The following is a 16,572-nucleotide window of genomic DNA, read 5'->3' as shown; positions in this document are numbered from 1 at the left end:
TCAATCTTTCCTAGATCCAAAGTGGATGACCTCACACTTCCTGCACACTGAACTGCACCTGCCACCGTTTTTGCCCACTCACTAATTTCTATCAATGTCCCTTTTCAACATTCTGCTCCCATCGGCATACCTGGCTGCGCCACCTAACTTAGTGTCATCAGCAAGCTTGCGTGTAGTACTCGCTACTCCTTCCTGAAAGTCATTGATCAAGAAAGTGAAAAGCTGAGACGCCGCTTTTTGCGGAACACCTCAGCTCAGTTCGCAAGCGTGCGTGACCCCCATGCTTGCAGCCGCCTGTCACTTTAATTCTCCGGCCCACTCCCACTCTGACCTCTCTGTCCTCGGCGCCCTCCTCCTCCCCCCACTCCTTGCACTGTTCCAATGAAGCTCAACATAATCTCGAGGAGCAGCACCTCATCTTCCGATTAGGCTCTCTACAGCCTTTCAAACTCAGTTCTCGAGTTCCCCAATTTCGCAACATAACCCCCCCCCCACCCCACCCCCATGTGTTTTTGTTGGTTTTTGGACAGCAGTTGTTGGTCACAATGCTGCATTCGTACTTCCGCTAGCCCCCTCTTTTGTTTCTCTACTTGCCCCATTACTAACCCCCGCTTCTTCCTGCACCATCATCTCTTTTGTCATTTAATCTCGCTTGCCTTCCACCCTATCACAGACCTTCCTTTTTGTTCTCTTCCTCCCCTCCCCCGCCCCCTTTCCCATCCTCTCTCCTAGCTTTAAACCTGTCACATAGAAACATAGAAAGTTTGAGGCGCAGAAGGAGGCCATTCAGCCCATCATGGATTTGCCAGCTGCAAAAAGCGCTATCCCAGTCTAATCCCACTTTCCCGCTCTTGGTCTGTAGCCTTGTAGGTTAGGGCACTTCGACTGCATAACCAAGTGTTTTTTAAATGCATGAGTGTTTGTTCCTCTACCACCCTTTCAGGCAGTGAGTTCCAGATCCCCAGCACCCACTGGGCGAAAACATTTCCCCTCGAATCCCCTCTAAACCTCTTACCCTAAATCCATGTCCCCTTGTTATTGACCTCACTGCTAATGGAAATAGGTTCTTCCTATCCACTGTATCCAGCCTCCTCATAATTTTATACACCTCAATTAAATCTCCCCTCAGTCTCCTCTGTTCCAAAGAGAATAAACCCCAGCCTATCCAATCATACCTCGTGGTTAAAATTCTCCAGTCCCTGCAACATCCTCTGTACCCTCTCTAGTGCGATCACATCCTTCCTGTAATGCAGTGACCAGAACTGGGCGCAGTACTCTAGCTGCGGCCTGACTGGTGTTTTATACCGTTCCAGCATGACCTCTTGGGCTCTAGGCCTTGGCTAATAAAGGAAAGTATTCCAGATGCCTCCTTAACCACCTGTTCTGCTACCTTCGGGGATCTGTGGATATGCACTCCAAGGTTTCTGTGTTCTCCTACACTTCTCAGAATCCTACTAATCATGGTATATTCCCTTGCTACCTCTGACCTTTTCCAGTTCTGATGTAAAGATCATTGACCTGAAACGTTAACTCTGTTTCTCAATCCCTGGATGGTTGCCGACCTGCTGAATATTTCCAGCATGTTCTGTTTTTATTTCGGATTTCCAGCATCTGCAGTATTTTGCTTTTTGCTGCAGTAAAGATCCCTGAGCAACTCAAGGAGCGTCGAGGGAGCGTTACCTATTATTCCTGCTCTCTGTCTCCCACCTCCTAACTAATTCTCTATTCAACAACAACAGCGTGCATTTATCTAGCGCCTTCAACATAAAATTCCAAGGCGCTTTACATGGGCATTATGGAACAAAATTAAACATCGAGCCACGTCAGGAGATATTCATGCAGATGACCAAAGTAATGGTGCCATGGAACTATCATCGATTGTTGCGAAAACCCATTTGGTTCACGGACGCCCATTCGGGAAGGAAATCTGCTGTCCTTACCCGGTCTGGCCGACATGTGACTCCAGGCCCACAGCAATGTGGTTGACTCTTAACTGCCCTCTGAAATGGCTGAGCAAGTCACTCAGTTGCCAGGGGCAGTTAGGGATAGGCAACAAATGCTGGGCTTGCCAGCGATGCCCGCATCCCATGAAAGAATTTTTAAAAACGGGCACGGCCGCCAACGATGGAGTGATTAAAATCAGGGGATGATCAAAAGACCAGAATTAGAGGAGCACAGAGATCTCAGAGGATTGGAGGGCTGGAGGAGGTTACAGAGATAGGGAGGGGGCATGGCCATGGAAGGATTTGAAAACAAGGATGAGAATTTTAAAATCGAGGTGTTGCCGGACTGGGAGACAGTGTAGGTCAGCGAGCACAGGGGTGATAGAGGAATGGGTCCTGGTGTGAGTTAGGACACGGGGCAGCAGAGTTTTGGATGAGCTCAAGTTTACGGAGGGTAGAATGTGGGAGGCCAGCCAGGAGTGCCTTGGAATAGTCAAGTCTAGAGGTAACGAAGTAATGTATGAGTGTATCAGCGGCAGATGAGCTGAGGTAAGGGCGGAGTTGGACAATGTTATGGAGGTGGAAATGGACGGTCTTAGTCGTAGTGCAAATGTGTAGCCAGAAGCTTGTCTCAGGGTCAAATATAACATCAACAGATTGGTTCAGCCTCAAAGAGTGGCCAGGTAGAGGGATGGACGCGGTGTCCAGGAATCGGAGTTTTCAACAGGGACCAAAGACAATGGCTGTTGTCTTTCCGACGTGTAATTGGAGGAAATTTCTGCTCATTCCAATCCTGGATGTTGGACAAGTGGACAATGTAGAGACAGAGAGGGATCAAGCAAGATGGCGAAAAGGTGGGGCTACGTATCGTCATTTAGATGTGGAAATTGACGCTGTGCTTTCAGATGATGTCACCGAGGTGCCCACCTGGTGAAACGACAACACAGGACTATATCCCTGTTAAACAGCGGAAGCAGCATGCGATTGACAGAGCTAAGCGATCTCACAACCAATGGATCAGATCAACGCTGTGCAGTCCTGCCAGTCGTGACTGGTGGTGGACAATTAAACAGCTAACAGGAGGAGGAGGCTCCACAATCATCCCCATCCTCAATGATGGCAGAGACCAATGAGTGCAAAAGTCAAGGCTGAAGCATTTGCTACTATCTACAAGAAAGCGCCCAGCAGACGATTCATCTCGGCTCCTCCTGAGGGCCCCACCATCACAGATGCCAGTCTTCAGCCAATTCGATTCACTCCATGTGATATTGGGGAGGTGGAGACGTACTGGTATTGTCACTGGACTGGTAACCCAGAGACTTAGGGTATTGTTCTGCGGACATGAGTTTAAAAACAAGACTTTGCCGGATCGGGAGCCAATGTAGTCAGTGAGCACAGGGGTGATAGAGGAATGGATGCTGGTACAAGTTAAGACATGGGCAGTAGATTTTTGGATGACTTCCAGTTTGTGTAGAGTAGAATGTGGGAAATCAGCCAGGAGTGGCAAAGGCCATGGGCCCTGACCAAATTCCGGCAATAGTACCGAAGACCTGTGCTCCAGAACTGGCTGTGCCCCTCAGCCAAGCTGTTCCAGTACAGCTACAACACTGGCATCTACCCGACATTGTAGAAAATTGCCCATGTATGTCCTGTCCACAAAAAGCAGGACAAATTAAATCCCCATCAGTCCACTTTCAATCATCAGCAATGTGATGGAATGTGTTGTCGACAGTGCTATCAAGTGGCACTCAGACAGCAATAACCTGCTCAGTGACGCTCAGTTTGGGTTCAGCCAGGGCCACTCAGCTCCTGACCTCATTACAGCCTTGGTCCAAACATGGACAAAAGAGCTGAACTCAAGAGATGAGGTGAGAGTGACTGCCCTTGACATCAAGGCAGCATTTGACCGAGTATGGCATCAAGGAGCCCTCGCAAAACTGGAGTCAATGGGAATCAGGGGGAAAACTCTCCACTGGTTGAAGTCATACCGAGCGCAAAGGAAGATGGTTGTGGTTGTTGGAGGTCAATAATCTCAGTCCCAGGACGTCACTGCAGGAGCTCCTCAGGGTAGTGTGCTAGGCCCAACCATCTTCAGCTGCTTCATCAATGACCTTCCCTGCATCATAAGGTCAGAAGTAGGGATGTTCGCTGATGGTTGCACAGTATTCAGTATAATTTGCAGTTCCCCAGATATAAAAGTGGCCCATGCTCATACCTGCATGAAGCAAGACCTGGACAATATCTAGACTTGGACTGATAAATGACAAGTAACATTCGTGCCACAGAAGTACCAACTCCAACATGAGAGAATCTAATCATCTCCCCTTGACATTCAACGGCATCACCATTGCTAAATCTCCCACTATCAACATCCTAATGGTTACCATTGACCAGAAACTGAACTGGAGTAGCCATATAAATACCGTGGCTACAAGAGCAGGTCAGAGACTAGGAATCCTGCGGCCAGTAACTCACCTCCTGACTCCCCAAAGCCTGTCCACAAGGCACAAGTCAGGAGTGAGATGGAATACTCTCCACTTGCCTGGATGGGTGCAACTTCAAAAACACTCAGGAAGCTCGACACCATCCAGGACAAAGCAGCCCACTTGATTGGCACCCCATCCACAAACATTCACTCCCTCCACCACCGACGCACAGTGGCAGCAGCGTGTACCATCTACAAGATGCACTGCAGCAAAGCACCTTCCAAACCCATGACCTCTACCAACTAGAAGGACAAGGGCAGCAAATGCATGGGAACACCACCACCTGCAAGTTCCCCTCCAAGTCACACACCATCCTGACTTGGAACTATATCACCTTTTCTTCACTGTCACTGGGTCAAAATCCTGGAACTCCCTTCCTAACAGCACTGTGGGTATACCTACCCCACATGGACTGCAGCAGTTTAAGAAGGCAGCTCACCACCACCTTCTCAAGGGCAATTAGGGGATGGGCAATAAATGCTGGCCTGGCCAGCAACGCCCACATCCCATGAATGAATTAAAAAAAAATTTAATATTGTTTGCACTGGGTCAGCCCTTTCTTTAATTTTATATTATCTCTCATCTCTTTTGTTGAGTGAGTTGTTTAATTACACAAGCAAAGCTCTTTCCCCTTGGAGCTATGTACAGGTCTTGTACCAAATTCCTCTTTGTACACCTCCCACGCTACACTTCTAGTTTTCCCCGTTAATAGCTCTTCCCAGTTTATTGCGGCCCATTTTTAGCCTTACCTCAATTTAAAACCGTGGTTCATGACTCACCCTTCTCCCTCGTGTCCTAGTTTTGAATTCAATCACTGTTGTGGGCATTGTTAGCTGGGTGGTCCCTTACTGTTAGATTGCTGACTAATTCTCGCTCATTATATTACACTAAATCCCGTATGGCCTGTCCTCTCGTTGGTTTAAGAACATATTATTCCAGGAAAGTATCTTCAATACGCTCCAGAAATTTGTTGCCTTTAGAACTCGAGCGGCCTGCTTTTCTCCAGTCCGCTCTCGAATCGAACTCTCCTGTTCTGACCAGGTTGGGTTTTAAAAAAATTCTTCTTTCATGGGATTTGGGCGTCACTGGCAAGGCCAGCATTTGTTGCCCGTCCCTAATTGCCCTTGACAACTGAGTGGCTTGCTCGGCCATCTCAGCGGGGAAGTTAAGAGGCAACCAGATTGCAGTGGGACCTGGAGTCACATGTAGGCCAGACCGGGTAAGGATGACGGATTTCCCTCCCTAACGGACATTAGTGAACCAGATGGGTTTTTACGACAATCGATGATAGTTTCATGGCAGCATTACTGAGACTAATTCCAATTCCAGATCTTTATTGATTCATTGAATGTAAATTCCACCAGCTCCCATTCATGTTCAACGGGACATTATCCTGGGCCAATGAACTACTAGTCCAGTGACATTTACCACTACGCCACCATCTTTCTGCTCTCTGCATTTATGCATCCCATTACTTTCATCACCGGCATCAGCAGATTTGTAGACAAAGCCCTCTAAAGTCTTGCCTCTTATTCTCTTCTCCAGTTCTACCCGGAGCGATTCTACTGCCTGTTTGCCCTGACTGCTATCCCCTCTTTCTTATCCTGCAATAGTAGGGGGATTGCCCCCAAAAAGGGGAGTGGGGGTTCGTGATGTGTGTTTAAGCTACGCTCATTCATTCAAATGCAGGCAGCCTGCCAACTTTATGTTGCCTGCTGGTATGAATGATTGCTGCGTGCAGCCTGTGCTAACTGCACTGTTCATTGGCTGCAACATCAGCAAGGTTGCTGTGGGGGGGGCGGGGGGGGGGGCGCTCTCCAAAGTGTAACATGCTAGCACCAATTAAAGCTAGCCTGCAGCTCTTAAAGGGGAGCTGTATTGTGGCCGCAGCAGGTGTCCTGGGAGTGTTGCAGGACGTGAATCTGACCTGGGAAACAATGATGAATGGGAGCGAGCAGTCTCCGTGGTTTTTGTAGAGGAGGTGGAAATGAGGAGCGATGTCCTGTATCCGCAGGGGTGCAGGAGGTCCTCCAGCCGCACAACAAAAGGCAGTGGGAGCGGATAGCTGTCGTGGGCAATACCAGCGGTGTAGTCCCAAGCGCCTGGATGCAGTGCTGCAAGAAGTTCAAAGACCTAACAAGAGTGATCAAGGTCAGTGAACGCATCTTCAAATGTCTTATCTCACCAACTGCTCAAATTATCACATCACCCATCACTCACCTACCAGTGACCCCTAACAGTCAGGACTCTTACCTGACATTCATATGTTTCACCTCCACCTCACACACACTGCCAGCTATTCAGCCATGACAGCCACATCAGCCCCAACCGATTGCAGAACGCTCTCTGGGCGCACTTCCCTCTCTCTTTTGCACGCTAAGGTGGCCGCAGGAGCTATCCAGCAGGGGACAGAGGAGTCTGCACGTCTTATCGCCCATGGAGGAGATGGTTATCGGGAGGCTTATTGCTGTACTGTGGCCAGCGGCTGGGCAGAAACCAATGGAAGACAATAGTATGCTGATGCCTAAAGCTCCTTCCCACATCCCACTGCCCTCTCATCCCACACTGTCTTTAGATTTGCAATGTGCAGATGGTGTAAGCATGCACCTCCGCCTCCCCAGACCACAACCTCCCCCTTGTGCCTTTCTCCTTTCAGATACCCAATAGGTGCAACCTGGACACAGGCAGTGGAGGAACACCAAGAAGAGAGTGATGATTTCACCCTCACAGCCACCAGCTCAGATAATGACCCTCCTCCTTTTATGGAGGATAGCTTAGAGGTGAGATCTGCCCGTGGTAAGACACCAAGCGCCAGTATGCTGCAGCCAGGGCAGGGAGCAAGGATGGCATGGGTGCCAGCTTGCCAGAGGCCGTGGCTGCAGGTGGGTTTCGCTGCAGAGGACGCAGGCTTTGATGGGGTAAGAAGGAAGCTGATGGGTACGTACAACATAACGTTTGGTGCGTCGAGAAGCAGGAGCATGGAGGAGTTCCATTCCAGGCTGGCACGGGGAGTTGCTCAGAGCTTGGAGCCCGTCCTCTCCAGCTCCGCTCGCACACTGACAGGCCCGACCAGGACGTCGCATCTGATGGCTGATGTCACAGCTTCCATCGGAACTCAGGAAGCAGCCACCCAACTGTTATCATGGCTGTGGAGTAAGGGTCTCGCAGGGTCTCACAGCAGTCCAGCAATCTCCAGCAGGTTACTTGAATTGCCCAGGGAGCTGCCCGGGGGAGGTGGCAGCGGCTCCGTGGAGCGCGAACCTCCGACCCTTACCACTCCACCCAGTGCCCCTGCTGCTGCCCGTCAGCCAGCCATTGCTCCCCACCCAAATCGCTCTTAACAAACTCACAACTCACATCCTATGTGACTGTGGCGAAGGTAGACTATCCCTCCTTTCCCTCCTCGGCCTGTCTGCAGCCTTTGACATGGTTGACCACACCATCCTCCTCCAACACCTCTCCACCGTCGTCCAGCTGGGTGGGACTGCTCTCACCCCTGGTTCCATTCTTATCTATCTAATCGGAGCCAGAGTATCACCTGCAATGGCTTCTCTTCCTGCTCCCACACCGTTACCTCTGGCGTCCCCCCAAGGATCTCTCCTCGGCCCCTTCCTATTTCTCACCTACATGCCGCCCCTCGGCGACCTCATCCGAAAGCACGGCATCAATTTCCACGTGTACGCTGATAACACCCAGCTCTACCTCACCGCTACCAGCTCTCTCTCTCAGCCTCACCACTCTCTCTAAATTGTCTGACTGCATGTCCAACATCCAACACTGGGTGAGCCGCAACTTCCTTCAGCTCAAAACTGACAGGCCGACACCACTTACTTCGATTCCCGCCACAGCCCCCGTTCCCTCGCCACCGACTCCACCTCTCTCGCTGGCGACTGCCTGAGCCCGCACCAGACGGTTTGCAACCTCAGTGTCCCGGAGGAGTTCCTGACCGCATAACAGCGCCAACCCTAAAGCCACCTATTTCCACCGCTGTAATATTACCCAGCTCCGCCCCTGCCTCAGCTCATCTGCTGCTGAAACCCTCACCCAAGACTTTGTTACCTCTAAAACTGAATTCCAATGTCTTGCACAAGCCACCCTCAAAAACTCTGCTGCCTGTGTCTGAACTCATACCAAATCCCCTTCCCTCATCACCCCCTGTGCTCACAGACCTACATTGGTGCCTGGTTAAGCAAGGCCTCAATTTTTCAAACTCACATCCTTGTTTGTAAATCCCTCTATGGCCTCAACCCTGCCCTGTCTAAATAACCTTCTCCAGACCCACAACCCTCCGAGATCTCTGCGCTCCTCCAATTCCGACCTCTTGAGCATCCCCCGATTCCCATCGCTCCACCATTGGCGGCCGTGCCTGGGGGGCCCTAAGCTCTGGAATTCCCTCCCTAAACCTCTCCGCCTCTCTCTTTCCCCCTTAAGTTGATCCTTAAAACCGACCTCTTTGACCAAACCTTCCGTCATCTGCCTTAATATCGTCTGACGGGGCTCACTGTCAAACTTAGTTTTAAAATGCTCCTTTGAAGCAACATTAAAGGTGCTATACAAATGCAGGGTCATCAAACTTAAACGTTGACTCTGTTTCTCTATCCACAGATGCTGCCAGACCTGCGAAGGTTTCTGGCATTTTCTGTTTTTCATTTTGGATTTCCAGCATCCACAGTATTATGCTTTTGTATATAAATGCAAGTTGTTTTGCCTGAAGGTGTAATTATCAAAGTGCTTGTGTGTATGTGTGTGTGGATGTGGGAGTGTGTGCGTGTGTGTGAGGCTGTGTGTGTCAGTGTTTATGTAGGTCTGTGTTTCTGTGTGTCAGTGTGGGTCTGTGTGTCTGTGTGTGTTTGTCTTTGCTGTGAATCTTTGTACGTGTGAGTGTATGGTTGTGTGTATCTGTGTGAGTCTTTGTGTGCGTTTGTGAGTTGTGTCCATTTTTGTCTTTGTGAGTCGTTGTGTGTGTGTTCTTTAGTGTATCTTTATGTGTTTGTGTGTGGTGAGTGTGTGTGTGTGTCTGTGTGTGTGTGTGTGTGTGTGTGTGTGCGGTTGATGCAGTGAATGCAGAATTTAACATTCTCACTGGAGGTTCTGATGATAGTTTTACTGTTAACTATTGCAGGCACAGACAGGAGGAGAAAGGAGCTAACAGCTACAGACAGGAACAGACAGGAGCAGACAGGAGCAGACAGAACAGACAGGAACAGACAGAGCAGACAGGAACAGACAGGCACAGACAGAACAGACAGGAACAGACAGAGCAGACAGGAACAGACATGAACGGACAGGAACAGACAGAGCAGACAGGAACAGACAGAGCAGACAGGAACAGACAGGAACAGACAGAGCAGACAGGAACAGACAGGAACAGACAGAGTAGACAGGAACAGACAGAGCAGACAGGAACAGACAGGAACAGACAGAGCAGACAGGAACAGACATGAACGGACAGGAACAGACAGAGCAGACAGGAACAGACAGAGCAGACAGGAACAGACAGGAACAGACAGAGTAGACAGGAACAGACAGAACAGACAGGCAGAGACAGAACAGACAGGAGCAGACAGGAGTAGACAGGAGCAGACAGGAGCAAATGTGAGCAGACAGTCACAGACAGGAGTAGACAGGCACAGATAGGAGCAGATTGGAGCAGACAGGAACAGAAAGGAGCAGACAGGCAGAGACAGGAACAGACAGGAGCAGACAGGCAGAGACAGGAACAGACAGGAGCAGACAGGAACAGACAGGAGCAGACAGGCAGAGACAGGAACAGAAGTCACAGACAGGCAGAGACAGGAGCAGGTAAGCACAGTCAGCGGTAGATAGGAACAGTCAGGCATAGACAAGAATAGACAGGAACAGACAGGAACAGATAGGCGGAGACAGGAACAGATGGAATATGCATGAACAGACAGGAACAGACAGGAGCAGACAGAACAGACAGGCAGAGACAGAACAGACAGGAACAGACAGGAGCAGATAGGAGCAGACAGGAACAGACAGGAGCAGACAGAACAGACAGGCAGAGACAGAACAGACAGGCAGAGACAGAACAGACAGGAACAGACAGGAGCAGACAGAACAGACAGGAGCAGACAGAACAGACAGGAGCAGTCAGGAACAGGCAGGAGCAGACAGAACAGACAGGAGCAGACAGAACAGACAGGAGCAGACAGGAACAGACAGAACAGACAGGAGCAGACAGGAACAGACAGAACAGACAGGAGCAGACAGGAACAGACAGGATCAGACAGGAACAGACAGGCAGAGACAGAACAGACAGGCAGAGACAGAACAGACAGGAGCAGACAGGAGCAGACAGAACAGACAGGAACAGACAGAACAGACAGGAGCAGACAGGAACAGACAGAACAGACAGGCAGAGACAGAACAGACAGGCAGAGACAGAACAGACAGGAACAGACAGGAGCAGACAGAACAGACAGGAACAGACAGAACAGACAGGAGCAGACAGGAACAGACAGAACAGACAGGCAGAGACAGAACAGACAGGCAGAGACAGAACAGACAGGAACAGACAGGAGCAGACAGAACAGACAGGAGCAGTCAGGAACAGACAGGAGCAGACAGGAACAGACAGGCAGAGACAGAACAGACAGGAACAGACAGGAGCAGACAGAACAAACAGGAGCAGACAGAACAGACAGGATCAGACAGGAACAGACAGAACAGACAGGAGTAGACAGAACAGACAGAACAGACAGGAGCAGTCAGGAACAGACAGGAGCAGACAGGAACAGACAGGGGCAGACAGGAACAGACAGGAGCAGACAGAACAGACAGGAGCAGTCAGGAACAGACAGGAGCAGACAGAACAGACAGGATCAGACAGGAACAGACAGAACAGACAGGAGCAGACAGAACAGACAGAACAGACAGGCAGAGACAGAACAGACAGGCAGAGACAGAACAGACAGGAACAGACAGGAGCAGACAGAACAGACAGAACAGACAGGCAGAGACAGGAGCAGTCAGTAACAGACAGGAGCTGACAGAACAGACAGGCAGAGACAGAACTGACAGGAACAGACAGAAACAGACAGGAACAGACAGGAGCAGACAGAACAGACAGAACAGACAGAAACAGACAGGAGCTGACAGGAACAGACAGGAGCAGACAGAACAGTCAGGAGCAGACAGAACAGACAGAACAGACAGGAACAGACAGGAACAGACAGGAACAGACAGAACAGACAGAAACAGACAGGAGCAGACAGGAACAGACAGGAGCAGACAGGAACAGACAGGAGCAAACAGGAACAGGCTTGAACAGACAGGAGCAGACAGGGACAGACAGGAGCAGACAGGAACAGGCTGGAGCAGACAGGAACAGGCTTGAACAGACAGGAGCAGACAGGAACAGACAGGAACAGACAGGAACAGGCTGGAGCAGACAGGAACAGACAGGAGCAGACAGGAGCAGACAGGAACAGGCTGGAGCAGACAGCTGACCCGAAACGTTAACTCTGCTTTTCTTTCCACAGATGCTGCCAGACCTGCTGAGTGGTTCCAGCATTTCTTGTTTTTATTTCAGATTTCCAGCATCCGCAGTATTTTGCTTTTATTTTAGGTTTATCAGGATGTTGCCTGGTCTGGAGGGCATTAGCTATGAGGAGAGGTTGGAAAAACTCGGATTGTTTTCACTGGAACGACGGAGGTGGAGGGGCGACATGATAGAGGTTTACAAAGTTATGAGCGGCATGGACAGTGTGGATAGTAAGAATCTTTTTCCCAGGGTGGAAGAGTCAGTTACTTGGGGACATAGGTTTAAGGTGAGAGGCCAGTTCTTTACACAGAGGGTGGTGAGTGCCTGGAACTTGCTGCCGGGGGAGGTGGTGGAAGCAGGTCCGATAGAGACATTTAAGAGGCATCTTGACAAATACATAAATAGGATGCGAATGGAGGGATACGGACCCCGGAAGTGCAGAAGGTTTTAGTTTGGACAGGCATCAAGATCGGCGCAGGCTTGGAGGGCCGAATGGCCTGTTCCTGTGCTGTACTGTTCTTTGTTCTTTGAATAGATAGGAATGGACAGAACAGACAGGACAGGCTGGCACAGATGGGAATAGACAGAAACAGTCACAAGCAGACAGGCACAGACAGGAGCACACAGGAACAAACAGGAGCACACAGGCACAGACAGGAACAGGTAGGCACAGACAGTGGCAGACAAGAGCGAACAGGTAGGGACAGGAGCAGACAAGAGCAGACAGGCAAAGACAGGAGCAGACAGGTACAGATAGGCACAGGCAGGGACAGACAGGAGCAAATGTGAGCAGACAGTCACATACAGGAGTAGACAAAGAATGGACAGCAACAGATAGGAAAAGACAGGAGCAGATAGGAACAGACAGGAGCAGACAGCAGCAGACTGGAAAATACAGGAAAAGACAGGAGTAGACATGAACAGACTGGAGCAGGCAGGAACAGACAGGAGCAGACAGGAGCAGGCAGGAACAGACAGGAGCAGCCAGCAACAGACACAAGCAGACAGGAACAGATAGGAAGAGACAACAGCAGACAGGAGCAAACAGCAAAAGACAGGCACAGTCAGGGACAGACAGGAACAGACAAGAGCAGACAGGAACAGGCAGGAACAGACAGTACAGACAGGAGCAGACAGTAACAGACAGGCACAGTTAGGAGCAGACAGGAACAGACAAGAGCAGACAGGAGCAGACAGCAAAAGACAGGCACAGTCAGGAACAGCAGGAACAGACAGGAGCAGACAGGAACAGGCAGGAACAGACAGTACAGACAGGAGCAGACAGTAACAGACAGGCACAGTTAGGAGCAGACAGGAACAGACAAGAGCAGACAGGAGCAGACAGGACCAGACAGGAACAGGCAGGAGCAGACAGAAACAGGCAGGAGCAGGCAGGAACTGACAGCAGCAGACAGCAGCAGACTGGAAAAACAGGAGCAGCCAGGAACAGACTGGAAACTACAGGAACAGGCTGGAACAGACAGGAGCAGACAGGAACAGTCGGCAGCAGAGAGGAAAAGACAGGAACAGACAGGGGTAGACAGGAGCAGACAGAACAGACAGGAACAGACAGGAGCAGATAGGAAAAGACAGGAACAGACAGAGCAGTTAGGAGCAGACAGGAACAGGCAGGAACAGAATGGAAAATACAGGAACAGACAGGAGCAGACAGGAACAAAGAGGTGCAGACAGGAGCAGACAGGCAGAAACAGGAACAGACAGCAACAGGTAGGAGCAGACAGGAACAGACAGGAACAGTCGGCAGCAGAGAGGAAAAGACAGGAACAGACAGGAGCAGACAGGAGCAGACAGGAACAGGCTGGAGCAGACAGCTGACCCGAAACGTTAACTCTGCTTTTCTTTCCACAGATGCTGCCAGACCTGCTGAGTGGTTCCAGCATTTCTTGTTTTTATTTCAGATTTCCAGCATCCGCAGTATTTTGCTTTTATTTTAGGTTTATCAGGATGTTGCCTGGTCTGGAGGGCATTAGCTATGAGGAGAGGTTGGAAAAACTCGGATTGTTTTCACTGGAACGACGGAGGTGGAGGGGCGACATGATAGAGGTTTACAAAGTTATGAGCGGCATGGACAGTGTGGATAGTAAGAATCTTTTTCCCAGGGTGGAAGAGTCAGTTACTTGGGGACATAGGTTTAAGGTGAGAGGCCAGTTCTTTACACAGAGGGTGGTGAGTGCCTGGAACTTGCTGCCGGGGGAGGTGGTGGAAGCAGGTCCGATAGAGACATTTAAGAGGCATCTTGACAAATACATAAATAGGATGCGAATGGAGGGATACGGACCCCGGAAGTGCAGAAGGTTTTAGTTTGGACAGGCATCAAGATCGGCGCAGGCTTGGAGGGCCGAATGGCCTGTTCCTGTGCTGTACTGTTCTTTGTTCTTTGAATAGATAGGAATGGACAGAACAGACAGGACAGGCTGGCACAGATGGGAATAGACAGAAACAGTCACAAGCAGACAGGCACAGACAGGAGCACACAGGAACAAACAGGAGCACACAGGCACAGACAGGAACAGGTAGGCACAGACAGTGGCAGACAAGAGCGAACAGGTAGGGACAGGAGCAGACAAGAGCAGACAGGCAAAGACAGGAGCAGACAGGTACAGATAGGCACAGGCAGGGACAGACAGGAGCAAATGTGAGCAGACAGTCACATACAGGAGTAGACAAAGAATGGACAGCAACAGATAGGAAAAGACAGGAGCAGATAGGAACAGACAGGAGCAGACAGCAGCAGACTGGAAAATACAGGAAAAGACAGGAGTAGACATGAACAGACTGGAGCAGGCAGGAACAGACAGGAGCAGACAGGAGCTGACAGGAGCAGGCAGGAACAGACAGGAGCAGCCAGCAACAGACACAAGCAGACAGGAACAGATAGGAAGAGACAACAGCAGACAGGAGCAAACAGCAAAAGACAGGCACAGTCAGGGACAGACAGGAACAGACAGGAGCAGACAGGAACAGGCAGGAACAGACAGTACAGACAGGAGCAGACAGTAACAGACAGGCACAGTTAGGAGCAGACAGGAACAGACAAGAGCAGACAGGAGCAGACAGCAAAAGACAGGCACAGTCAGGAACAGCAGGAACAGACAGGAGCAGACAGGAACAGGCAGGAACAGACAGTACAGACAGGAGCAGACAGTAACAGACAGGCACAGTTAGGAGCAGACAGGAACAGACAAGAGCAGACAGGAGCAGACAGGACCAGACAGGAACAGGCAGGAGCAGACAGAAACAGGCAGGAGCAGGCAGGAACTGACAGCAGCAGACAGCAGCAGACTGGAAAAACAGGAGCAGCCAGGAACAGACTGGAAACTACAGGAACAGGCTGGAACAGACAGGAGCAGACAGGAACAGTCGGCAGCAGAGAGGAAAAGACAGGAACAGACAGGGGTAGACAGGAGCAGACAGAACAGACAGGAACAGACAGGAGCAGATAGGAAAAGACAGGAACAGACAGAGCAGTTAGGAGCAGACAGGAACAGGCAGGAACAGAATGGAAAATACAGGAACAGACAGGAGCAGACAGGAACAAAGAGGTGCAGACAGGAGCAGACAGGCAGAAACAGGAACAGACAGCAACAGGTAGGAGCAGACAGGAACAGACAGGAACAGTCGGCAGCAGAGAGGAAAAGACAGGAACAGACAGGAGCAGACAGGAGCAGACAGGAACAGGCTGGAGCAGACAGCTGACCCGAAACGTTAACTCTGCTTTTCTTTCCACAGATGCTGCCAGACCTGCTGAGTGGTTCCAGCATTTCTTGTTTTTATTTCAGATTTCCAGCATCCGCAGTATTTTGCTTTTATTTTAGGTTTATCAGGATGTTGCCTGGTCTGGAGGGCATTAGCTATGAGGAGAGGTTGGAAAAACTCGGATTGTTTTCACTGGAACGACGGAGGTGGAGGGGCGACATGATAGAGGTTTACAAAGTTATGAGCGGCATGGACAGTGTGGATAGTAAGAATCTTTTTCCCAGGGTGGAAGAGTCAGTTACTTGGGGACATAGGTTTAAGGTGAGAGGCCAGTTCTTTACACAGAGGGTGGTGAGTGCCTGGAACTTGCTGCCGGGGGAGGTGGTGGAAGCAGGTCCGATAGAGACATTTAAGAGGCATCTTGACAAATACATAAATAGGATGCGAATGGAGGGATACGGACCCCGGAAGTGCAGAAGGTTTTAGTTTGGACAGGCATCAAGATCGGCGCAGGCTTGGAGGGCCGAATGGCCTGTTCCTGTGCTGTACTGTTCTTTGTTCTTTGAATAGATAGGAATGGACAGAACAGACAGGACAGGCTGGCACAGATGGGAATAGACAGAAACAGTCACAAGCAGACAGGCACAGACAGGAGCACACAGGAACAAACAGGAGCACACAGGCACAGACAGGAACAGGTAGGCACAGACAGTGGCAGACAAGAGCGAACAGGTAGGGACAGGAGCAGACAAGAGCAGACAGGCAAAGACAGGAGCAGACAGGTACAGATAGGCACAGGCAGGGACAGACAGGAGCAAATGTGAGCAGACAGTCACATACAGGAGTAGACAAAGAATGGACAGCAACAGATAGGAAAAGACAGGAGCAGATAGGAACAGACAGGAGCAGACAGCAGCAG

The sequence above is a fragment of the Heterodontus francisci genome, chromosome 44, assembly GCF_036365525.1.
Source record: "Heterodontus francisci isolate sHetFra1 chromosome 44, sHetFra1.hap1, whole genome shotgun sequence".
NCBI lineage: Eukaryota > Metazoa > Chordata > Chondrichthyes > Heterodontiformes > Heterodontidae > Heterodontus > Heterodontus francisci.
The sequence above is the reverse complement of the archived record's forward strand: the minus strand, read 5'-3'. Positions refer to the sequence as shown.